Below are 12719 nucleotides of genomic sequence, written 5' to 3' on the forward strand. Positions count from 1 at the left end.
TCAAAGAATAAACCAAAGCTTTATAAAAATACTACTCTTTTCCAGGTGTGGTGGTACACACCTGTGATCCCAGAGATTCAGTAGGCTGAAGTGGAAGGATTACAAGTTCGAGGTCATCCTCAGCAACTTTGGGAGGCCCTATCTCAAAATAAAAAATAAAAAGAACTGGTGATGCTGGGCGCCTTGGTGCACGCCTGTAATCCCAGTGACTCAGGAGGCTGAGGAAGAAGGATCACAAGTTTGAGGCCAGCCTGAGTAATTGAGCAAGGCCCTAAGCAACTTAATGAAAACTTGTCTCAAAACAAAAAGGGCTGGGGATGTCGCTCAGAGGTAAAGTGTCCCTGGGTTCAATTCCCAGTACCAAAAAGAAAAAAACAAAAAGATTTCTAAGTTCACAAATCTACACTTAAGAAATTTTGTCCTGTTTGTGGTTTCTGTACTAATTTCCTTATTATTCTTTAAGGATTTATTAATATATCTTAGATGAATGTTAGTCCCAGCTGAAGATCCTGTGGGAATAGGTCTATGTTGCACATGAGATAACATCTGAAGTTGGGGTAATCAAACTCACCCCAAATCCATTGACTCAGAATATTCAAGGGAGATACCTGACAATCTGTAGTTTAAATAGTTCTCACTGCAAGTGATTGCAAGGATTGAACAAGTTTTGGAAACACTGCCAGAAGAAAGACATTTTGAGAGAGAAAATGCACATAGGTTGTCTGCTCCGTGATAGATGTTCCTTATTGCACAGCCCCGCATCTGACACCTAACCTAGAGCCACATATCCACTCTCTGATCTAACTGATACCCTGCTCTCAGCTGGATATCTGTGGGAAAAGAAAACATCCATCTTCCTGGCAGATGACCTTTATTATTACCTACCTCTTTCAACACCAAGTATCCCAAAGGACCTGAAAAAAGCAAATACATTCATAAAACCTGAGATTTAGAAAATGTCAGGGCTCCAGGAGATTTTTTATATCATGCAGTCGAACACCTTTCCCTCCCCTTTTCCCCAATGAACCCCTAGTGTACAGATGAAGAAGCTGATGTTAAGATGGGAAGTGACTTGACCAAAGTCACATACACAGTTGCATGTATTTAGTGGTCAGATGGACTACTGGTGATGATGACAGTTTCTTTATTGATTACTACCCTTCTAGGTTGAAAACATGGACAGCCATGGATATCAATACCAGCTGTGGTACTTGTAATTGTGTGCTATTGGAGAGATCAACATTACCTCTTGGAATCTACATTTCTTCCTCTGTAAAATGGGACCATTAATAATCATAACCACGTTAACTACCAAGGATATTGTAGATGCTGTAAAAACATCATTTCTGCTGGATGTGGTGGTACATGCCTGTAATCCCAGACACTTGGCAGGCTGAAACAGGAGGATTGCATGTTCAAGGCTAACCCCAGCAACTTGGTGAACCCCTGTCTCAAAATTAAAGTTAAAATTAAATGAGCCATGCATGGTGGCACATGCCTGTAATTCCAGTGACTTGGGAGGCTGAGGCAGGAAGACTGTGAGTTCAAACCCAGCCTCAGCAACTTAGTGAGGCCCTGAGCAACTCAGCGAGACCCTGTCTCTAATGAAACATAAAAAAAAAGGACTGGGAATGTGGCTCAGTAGTTAAGTGCCCCTGGTTTCAATCTCTGGTGCCAAGAAATGTAAGCAAAATGGTCTGGGGATGTAGTTCAGTGGTAAAACACCCCTGGGTTCCATCTCTAGTACTGAAAAAGAAAAAAAAAAAAAAAAAAAAGAAAGGAAGGAAGCAAGCCTTGGCTGAATATTTAAATGATTATTACTTTTTTGGAGTTAGAGGTTTGAGGGTGATGTTCACCCACTTAGGATTGGGACACCACCCTCATTAGTAGCAGGGGAGCTTTCAGTCTGGCTGAATATTAAGTTCTCCTTTCTCTGACCCCCATCCCATTTCCAATCCTCACTTAATGCTGGATCTGAGGTTATCCACATTGTTTTAAGGCTACCAAACTGCTCTAAGGTTTTGAGACAACACTCTGGGAGTGCTCACTTATATTTTCTGGTACTCTCAGCCTTTATACATGAGAGATTCCCAGGAAGTGCCCCTTTGGCTACCATATTGTCTCTCATCACTATTTCTCACTTCTTCCCATATCCACCACTGTCAGAACCATGAGTAAGGAAATAGTGAAAGAATTAGAACTTGGATCCAGAATTTTCTTTCAGAGTCCATATATTAATTGGGAGACAGACATTGCTGTTAATATTTTTCTTGGAAACTTGGGGACCCACAGTGAGGGTAGAGCTGCCCTTCCCTGACTAGCCCTTTGCAGTGGTTTTACCAGGCAGTTTAATACCATGTCTGGTATGGGTGCTCAGCTGTTTGCTGAATAGTACCAAGCTACATTTGGGACAGGATGCCAAGGGCAATGAGTAGGTGCAGGCAAATCTTGGATCCTCTCCCTCATGGTCTGATCTCTTGGGAACAGTTGGAGAAAGGAAGGTGTGTTTGTTGGTTGGCTTACAAAGTGATAATCAGAGGGAAGGAAGAGGATATGTATCATGGAAAGTGTTAGCAACTGATGAAGTATTAATAGGAATGTTTTAGGGGTGAGTTGACTGACATAGGGACCTACACATAGGTTCCTCATCACAGCCTATGAAGAATAAAGCACCTGAACAGGTCTCATGAAACCAGGGAAAGTGAGGGCACTTCTTGAAGAATCTTATGGTAAAAATGAGAAAATTTAGAATTCAAGCAGGGCAGGATTTTGTTTTATTGACTGCTATAATGGCCCATAATAGGTGCTCAATATAAATATTTCTTGAATGAATTTCATGCATGTGACAATTGAAGCACAGGTTTATCCAAAGTACACAATTGTAGAATTGGGGGGCTTGTGGTAATGAGACATCAGGTCTCCATTAATTTACTTCATGGGTCCTTTCAATTCTTTTTAATAATCTGACAAAGTTCTCCCTTCCTTAAGAAAATGTTACATGCATAATTTCTTTGGTATAAAGGTGATATATACTCATTCTAAAAATATTTAAAAATTAAAGAGTCACAATGCTCAAACACAATCATTGTTAATAATCTGCTGAACTCCCTTATCTGTAATTTCTTTTCTACACATAGGTTTTTGTTGGACAGGTTAATCTTTTCTCTACCCATCCCAAAAATCTTATGCTCAAATCAAACAGTAATGTTCAATTCTTCAGTGAGTCTTCCGTTTTCCTACTTCTGATTCCTTAAATCTGCTGTGCTTCTGCCTATTGTCATACCCATCTTTCAAAATCATTATTAAATGTCAACATATCCATTATGTATCTTTATTTTCTTCATTTTTTCTTATCTCTTTTTTTGTGTGATACTGGGGATTGAACCCAAAGGTGTTGTACCATTGAGCTACATTCCAAGGCCTTTATTGAGATACTGCCTCACTAAGATTGCTGAGGCTGACCTCGAAACTTGTGATCCTCCTCCCTCAGGTTCCTGAGTAACTGGGATTACAGGAGTACATCACAAAGTCCAGCTGAATTTTTTCTTATGAGAGTGATTAATTACATTTTGTATTATATGCTATGAGCTCCTCCCCCACTGGGTGTGAACAATTTAAAGATTATTTCCCTGTCTGATTCAACTCTGTGCCCTCAACAGCATAGCCTATCAGTATAAAGCACACAATTAGTGCTCTGTAAAGTCTGAATTGGCTCAGCCATGGTCTAAATAATTTATTGAGCACATAATATGTACTAGGCACTGTGCTAGGTCTTTGCATGAATTGACTTATTGGTTTCTCATAACAATCCTGTGTGGTAGATACTATTATTAGTTCTATTTTATAGATGAGAAAACAGGATGAAAAAGATTAAGTAATTTTCCCAGGGTTACACCACATTATAGTAAGATTCAAACCCAAACTATTTGATGCCAGGACACACCCTCATAACTGTTATGCTCTGCTGCCCATAAATAGTGAAATTGGAGTGTGTACATTTAAGGGAGGATGATAGCATAGAAAAAGGTCAAATGCTAAAGGATACACAAAGTGGCAGGATAAATATAAAACACCTTCATGGAGCATCAATTTTACTAATAGATTTGGGGAAACACACACACACACACACACACACACACACACACACACACTCATTATTCAGTCATAGAAGGTATGGAATCCTGTCATTTGTGGAAATTTGAGGACATAATGTTAAATGATATAAACCAGGCACAGGAAGACAAATACTGCATGTTCTCACATATTTGTGGAATATAAGAAAGTTGATCTCACACAAGTACAGAATAGAATAGTAGTTACCAGTGACTGGGAAAGGGAGTGGGAGGGGAAAATGGTGATAGGTGAATGGGTACAAAATTTGTTAGATAAGAGGAATAAGACCAGGTGTGGGGGCACATGATTGTAATCTGAGGGACTGGGTAGGCTGAGGCAAGAGGATTGCAATTTCAAAGCCAGTCTCAGCAACTTAGTGAGGCCCTAAGCAACTTGGTGAGACCCTGCCTCGAAATAAAAAATACAAAGGGCTGGGGATATAAATCACTGGTAAAGTGCCCCTGGATCCAATCCCTAGTATCAGAACAAAAAGTGGAATAATTTCTGGTGTGTTACTGTATATTAGGGTGAGTAGAGTTTATACTGTAACATATTACAAAATAAGTAGAAAAGATTTTGGATGTTTTCACTACAAATGATAAATGTTTGTGGTGATGGATTTCCTAAATACCTCTAATTATCATACAAGTTATATATGTATCAAAGCATCACACTATCCCCCCATAAATCTGTATAATTATTATGTTAATTAAAACAAAAAAGCAATTCAAAATAGTATTTTTTTATCTTCAAACAAGAATGGCTATATCAAAGAAAACAAACTTCCATGAATATTTAATACAAAACATATTATTTCAAAGAAATTTTGGCTTGTTAATAGCTGCTTTGTGTTTCATGTCCAAAACCCCCAGAGGGATAGACCATTTCTCTTTCCAGGTATATTTGAGATACACAGGCTTAGAAGATGTCAGTGGTAAAGTGGGTGGGTGAAATAATGGTGGGGATGATAGTACACTGGAATGGTGGCAATTAGAGTGACACCTCAGGTAGCAGCGATGACAGTCCTGACAGCGGAGATGATGCCGGCAGCAATTGTGATGGCGACAGGTGAGATGAAAGTGGTGAAGATAAATGGTGCCGATCAGAGGAGCTATGATGATTACTTAATCATGGTCCAACTTCTTCCCAAATTCTTAGTCACCTCCAGAATTTAACTGAATTAGGATTAGGAGTCTGTTCCTCTCTATTTCTGGACCCCATGTAGGAAGACTTGGACATTTTGCAATCTTCTGTCATTTCTCAGGACTTCATGTAGGACCTCTGTTTAGACTGTCTGAGCCCTTTCCACCCTCCCTGATTTTCCTCCCACCTGATTTTCATACATGTGAAGCTCCTTTATCTTTCAAGATTCAGCTTTAGAATACTGTCCTACAGCCTGTCGTGGCCAGGGGGACAAAAGCACCCCTCCTTCTGTACTCGCAGAGCATCCCCTGAGTGTTTGTCACACATTTGATTTGAATGTTGTCTCTCACTCTAGACTGTCAGTTCCTATTGCATTTTACCTTCTAATTAGCCTAGGCATGTGGAAAAGAATGAAGGTGGATCAATAGATTTTTTTTCTTCCAGCTATAAAATTATGATCTGAGCCAGTGCAGTGGCACACATGCCTATAATCCCAGTTACTCGGGAGACTGAGGCAGGAGAATTGCCAAGTTCAAGGCCAGCCTCACCAACTTAGGTAACTTAGTGAGACCCTGTCTCAAAATTTAAAAAATATAAAAAGGGCTGGGAAAATGGCTCAGTGGTTGAGCACCCCTGAGTTCAACCCCAGAACCAATATAAAATCTATATAAAGTACAAATACAAAATATAAAATATATATTACAATATATAATAAACAAATACAAATATATAATATATATTCATATAATAATATAATATATATAATATCTTTTGTACATTCAAGGTTGTGTTGACTGGCTCCTGAAATTAGAGATACTCCTATCATCTGCCAATATCACTCAATAAATACTGCTCACTTACTGTCAAGGCATTAGGTTGTTTTTTTCTTTTTCTTTTTCTTTTTGGTATTAGGGAATGAACCCAGGGGTGATTTACCACTAAACTACCTCCCCAACACTTTTGAGTTTTATATTGACACGGGATATCACTAAGTTTCCAAGGCCAGTCTCAAACACTGATTACAGGCATGTGTCCCTATGACTAGCTGCATTAGGTTTTTTTTTTCTGTGTGGCACCAAGGGGTAGAAAGGGAAACTGAAAGAAAGCAAATTATCAGCTTAATACAAGGACATACTTTCTATTTGTTGAAGTTGGTTATGATTGGAGTAGATCGTCTTAACTATTCACTGGAGGTATACAAATAGGAGCTGAGTTGTTGAAATAAATATCTAAGATCTTTTAGAACTCTGTTCTTCTGTCCCTAGAGTCTGAGCCTCTCCTGTGTCCTCTCAAATGCCCATTACAGGCCCTTGCAAAATCATTTGGTTCTAAGTCTCTTACTCTTTCATTACTGTTTTCAACTTTTCTTCTTTCCATTTCCCTCCCATGCCTCAGTTTTCAAATGGGGCTAGGGGAGGGTGGCTTCCTTTATGTGGCTACATAACAGAGTGGTCTGACTGTGCCTACCATTTCTTATGAAGTTTTATAGTGTACAAAGCACTGTCACATGGATGGATCTATTCAAAAGACATTTATTGAGCCCTCCTCTGTGCTGGGCACATATCTTGTGGCATCCTCACAACAACCCTGTGAGGTAGGTTGAAGGGGCCAAGACCTCAGATGAGGACCCTGGACTCAGGTCACTTGGCTTGTGAACAGCATCAGAGAGGACTGGGCCTGTACCTTCTGGCTCCATTCAGTCTCATCAGCTGGCTCCCAGACCTACCCCTAAGGAGAAGGCAATGCTTCTCTCAAAAGGGATGGGGGAAAATAGATAGGCTTAGAGGCAAACTGGTTCAAACCCCTTTCCCAATTGTTCTTCTGTCCCTAAAAAGAAGCATGATCTTCCCCAACTGTACCTCCACTGCCACTTTCAATGCCTACTGGTCCCTGGGAAGTCATTTGGCCCTAAGAACTTCTTGCTCAAGGTAAGAAGGCAGCAGCCAGGCAGCCTGTGTGGTCAGCTCCCAGCTTTGTGGACTGGACAAAGAGTGTGATTTTGGAGTCTCTTGTCCATGGTCACAAGGTTGGAGGCCAGGATGGCTTTGGGCTGGCAAAATTGCAGGCCCCTAAACCATCTGTACCACAAGAGAAGTCTTTTGCAGAAATGTAAAGAGCACAGTCCTACACTGGCACTGGGAAAAAAGAACTGCCCAATGTTAGTCAGGACCTTGCCCTAGCTATTACCACATACCACCCCACTCCCACAATCCCCATCTCTCCCACGCTGAAATCACCTGAAAAGAAAAACAAAAATGAAAAATCAAAATATGCAGGAGAACAGGGCAGCTGGCTGAATTTCAGTGATGATCAAACTAAGGGAGGAAAGTTAGACATCTTCTACTGATGTCCATACTTTCATCCCTCAGTTGGACCTCCCTTTATCATTCTTGGTGGCAATAGAAATAGTACTTTTCCTGGATTTCATATGTGAATTACGTCTTTGTCCTTAGCCCCATCCCCCATTTTTTAAATTTTTATTTCTTATATTTGAGAATGAATATTGGACATTTTTTTTGACTCACAAAGACCATGCATTTTCATTTGATCCTCCTGAGACCTTATAAGTCAATCAAGACCGAAATGATTAGCTCCATTTTACAGATGAAGAAATTGAAGAGAAGCACTTTGCTTAAGGTCATAGCCAAGTCTTCCCCTTTCTCAGGTACCCAGTGCTGCTAAAACCACACCTAATAAATTCATTCTCACTGAAATTATGAGAATTCAGAAAGTTAAGATGGAAGTATCTAGGAGAATAAATTTTTTGGCCATAAGACCTCAGTTGACACCTCTGAAACTGCAAAAAGTAACTGACCATTTCCACATGGAGGATTGGCCTGGCCATTGGCCCTCTTATACATCCAATGAAAGGACTTACAAAAATCTGCAAGTAGCTAGGCCTTGTGGTGCATATCTGTAATCCCAGCAGTTCAATGGGCAGAGACAGGAGGATTTCAAATTGAAAGCCAGCCTCAACAACTTAGCAAGGCCCTGAGCAACTTAGCAAGACCCTGTCTCAAAATAAAACAAAAATAATAATAAAAACACTGGGAAAGTGGCTCAGTGGTTTAAGCACATGTGGGCTCAATTCCTGGTACCAAAAAAAAAAATCTGCAAGCAGGTGAATGGATAGTTGAGGGAAGGTAGAGGGATTAGAAACTCTGGGGATATAGTCATGAAACAAGTTCTCACCATAGGAAGCAAACAGAAAGGAATAACACCACACCATCTGCGCTTGGGCAGGGGTCCAAGCACAAATGAGCTGATGCCAATACTTCCTGCTTTGAACTTGGTGGAGGCAGGGTTTTCCGAACTTACAGACTTACCTACCTATCATCCACCCTGGTCACTTTGATAAAGAGATTTCCTGGAGCCAAAGAGTTGGCTCTCCCAAGTAGAAAGCTGATCAGGGGCATTGATGCAAGTAGGGTATAGGCCCTTCATTTTATAAAACAAAACAAAACAAACAAACAAAAAAGAACCCAGCAGCCATATATTGAGCCCCTACTCTGTCTAGCATTGTGTTCTATGTTTTGCCTCCCTAATTCCCAAAACTAAGAAAAGCATGTCATCAACTCAAGTTTGCAGATAGCAAAAACAGACCTTGGAAAATCAAGATCTTCCCAAGCTTACACAGTGAATTTATCTAAGTGCCAAGAGAAGAACACAGCTCCCCAGTCTCCCAGTCAGTTCAGGCATTTTCAAAGACCTCATCTCGAAACTGAAAATTCATTTCTACTCTAAGACCTATTAATGTCAATTAAACACTTGTAGTTTCCCTATAAAAACATTCTCTCGCTGGCCATGGTGTTGTGTAATTTTACTCCTAGCTACTTGAGAGACTGAAGGAGGATTACTTGAGCCAGGAGTTCAAGGTCAGCCTGGCCAACAAAGAGAGACTCTATCACAAAAAAAATAATTATATTAATCCCCTTCACTAATGATGTGTGTGTGTGTGTGTGTGTGTGTGTGTGTGTACATGGGTATGTCTGCCAGGACTTTTATGCACACGCATATATGTTGTCTCTTTCATTTTGGTCTTCAAAAGTTTGCTTTCATTCAAACCCAAATTAACCAGCAATACTATGCTGTTTTAACTGAAATATGTACACAAAAACCTGTATGGCTGACCTGTGCAATTGTTTATACTCAGATACATTCATGAATACACAGATTTCCACTCAGTTACATACATAACCATGCAGAAGTCATACTATGGCAAGAAAAGTAAGTATGTGCCTTCCTATTCCTTTTCCCAGGGTAGAGAATTGGCAAGATGACATGTGTAATAAGCCAGAACTCAGTGCCTAAAGGGGATTCTGAAAAACCAGTACCTATAAATAGACTCCCTCACATCCCCATCCCCCTACAAAAACCTTAGAAAGTTCAAAGCTTTATTGCTTATTTCTTTGTCCAATTCCTAATTCTGGTTTGGGGAAGCAGGCTATATATCTGGTCCACAGTATAATTACCCACGAGGAAATGATCTAAGGGAGAAAAATGCAGATAAGAGGTCAAGGTTAAGTAACAGAATCGGAGTTCCTTAAAAACCCTACCTTACCCAGGCATAATGTCACACACCTATAATCCCAGTGACTCAGGAGGCTGAGGCAGGAGGATCACAATTTGGAGGTCAGCCTCAGCAACTTAGCAACACCCTGTCTCAAAAGTAAAATAAATAAATAAATAAATAAATAAATAAATAAATAGGTCTTGGGATGTAGCTCAGCAACAGAACACCCTTGGGTTCAATCCCTAGGACTGAAAAAGAAAAAAAAGAAAGAAAGAAAACACCCTACCTTCCATAATAAAATCTTCAGAGAACCAAGGGTGGTCTAGGACTACTGAATGGTGAGTGTTTTCCATGACCTTTTTTATCTTTTCTCTCCAGGAGGAGGATTTGGCAGGAGATGCAGAACTAATGGTGTGTACAGATAGAGGGTCATACTTGTGCTGGGAAGGCTTTGTTAAACCTAATTTCAAATGAAAACATCACCCCTGTTTCCTCCACCTGAGGCCTTTTCCTATCCTGCTCTCCTACTCTACTCTTCCCACTCTAATTTCTCTCACTCTATCATTGATCCCCTAGGTATCTGGTAGGTTCTTCCATTTGGTTAAGAATAACCCTGTCCTGGGGTTCTCTTTTAAGGGGAAATCTACTCTGGAGGGATTACACACTAGGAGGCTAATATTTCCATGTGAATGAGTGTGTCCAACACTAAAGCTGCCTCAGAGTTATGCGTGGGGATGGGTGGGAGTGGTGGTGCTGATAGGGAATAAAATGATAATATGGGCTCTATACCCTACTCTGCTACTATAGTATAGAGACTTTGAAAAAAAAATCTCTTTTTTCTGTGTCTTAGTTTCACATCTGTAAAATAAGGAGGGCAGTCTAGCTCACTTCGAATATTAACATCCATGCTCACTTTACCTATATGTGACATGGGTAAGGGGAGGAGGTAGGGGGAGAACAAAGAGCAAATATTAGGCTTTCTCTCCAGTTAGGAAGACTGGGTGGACCTGACTTTACCCAGGGGGTATGTTCCTTGGGAGGGAAAAGGAGGGAGGAAGGTTATTTACTTCCCTCTACCCCACCCCCACCCCCACCCCTGCCCCCTGCCCCCTGCCCCCACCACAGGTGCCCCTCACCTTAACTCATGAAGTTAGATGGAGAAAGATACCTGGAACACAGGAGATTTGCTGTGTTCTGCTCTAGTGATAGCTGAGAAAACATAGGGGACAAGTCCAGGGGCAAGCTGTGGGCAATTTGGGTATTAGTGGCTAAAGAGTGTGTTTAGGGACCAAACTCATAATGTCCGTCATTTACACAGATGGAGTACACTTCACGCAAACTGAACAATAGGCTAGTTTAAAAATGTTAACCACAGAATTCCTGGATTTGTAGGTCCATGGTAAAACCCAGCAACAAACCTTTGTCCTCCTGGATCCCTCTCCCTGTGTTGTTGTTGGTGGTGGTGGCAGCAGTGGTGGTAGCAGCAGCAGCAACAGCAATGCAGTCCCTCACAGAAACTCCTACTTCTTGGCAGATACCTCCAAATGGGAGCCTCTGAGTATGGCAGAGAGAATAAGGGGGGAAAGAATTTACCCAGCATCCTCTGCAACTAATCCTTGCCCAGATGATCAATTTAATAAATTTATGATTGCCATGTGATGGGAGCCCTGGACTCTATAGGAGAAGTACAATCCTTCAGAGGTTTTTACTGGGCATAATGCTTGGACCCTTGGGACTCAACTGATGCCCCACCTAAAGGCATTTAGCTATGAATTCAGAGTTGTAATGGGGTGTTGAAGTTCTTCTCCCGGCTGCCTTCCAGACATGATGGTTGTTCTGTGTGACGAGAGACAGGCATAGCAATCAGACAGTCACTTGCCTCACTCACTGACATAATACAGGGTGGAGGCATCAGTGACTGTCAGACCACCAAACCCAATCCAGCAGTATAATTTTCTTTCACCTGCATTAAACCCTGAATTCCCACAAACCCCTGGTGGCCCAGATGGGGTCACTGGTACAGATTTGGCAGTGATCCAAATCTGGTGAACTCTTGGGACTCCAATAGGCCGCCCTGAGTGCCAACAATTGCAGTAAGGTCTCTAATTGACACCCTGAGGTTGACGAGTAAATGTGTTGCCTAGAAATTGGTTCACAGAATCACAGAATGGCAGAGAGAATTTCACATGAAGAACCAGGTTCACATGGGAAAAAATTATTCAAGCACACCCAAGTTCAATACAGAGCTGGTTAAAATAATTGTGATTTGTCTTTTTACATGATGTCACTTCTTAGTAGATTTATATTTTAGGTCACATGTTGATAAGAATGATTGTAATAATAATGACACATTAATGAAGTAGCTAAAACAGAAAAAGTGAACCTTAAATGAGCAGGGGGTTAAAAACAATTAGCCTCGTAGTTAAGTAGCTGAAATCTGAGACTAGCAAGGAGGTTCCTCTGTCAAAATATAATTTAAAACTTAATAGTCATACAAAATCTTTAAGATTAAGGCCAGGATGGTAGGCTGTTGTAAGGGAAGGAAGGAGAATGGAGGTGGGGAAGGTTTTAATTAGGACCCCAAGGCTGGGAGTTGTGGCCTAGCTCCATTCTCTCTTTGAGAGTTCATCTATTACAGCCTTAAGCCACAGACATCTCAGCCCAGTTAGCCAGAACCTAAAGGAAAACAAGTGAACAGGTAAAACTCAGAGTTCTAGCTGGGATTTCAGTCCTCCAGCTATGGTTGCAGTCCTCTCTACTGGGTTGTTAAATCCTTCCCTGAAAGCTCGCCCAACACCTCACTTCTTTCCTGGAAACATTTTTTTCTTTGTATTTATCTCTCTTGGGGTTGCTCTCTTACTTGAATATCTGGTACCCCAGATTTTATTAGGTGCGTTTCCTTATCCTGAGTCTCTTAAGCTCTACTGCTTTTAAGTGGTTTATTCTCCTC

General features: G+C 40.9%; 1 pseudogene; it reads left to right on the top strand.

Moving 5' to 3' along the window:
* Positions 1–5129: 5129 nt before the first annotated feature.
* The window catches only part of LOC124971476 (40S ribosomal protein S8-like), a 61430-nt pseudogene continuing 53840 nt past the window's right edge, over positions 5130–12719 (top strand).

This window comes from Sciurus carolinensis, chromosome X (genome assembly GCF_902686445.1).
Source record: "Sciurus carolinensis chromosome X, mSciCar1.2, whole genome shotgun sequence".
NCBI lineage: Eukaryota > Metazoa > Chordata > Mammalia > Rodentia > Sciuridae > Sciurus > Sciurus carolinensis.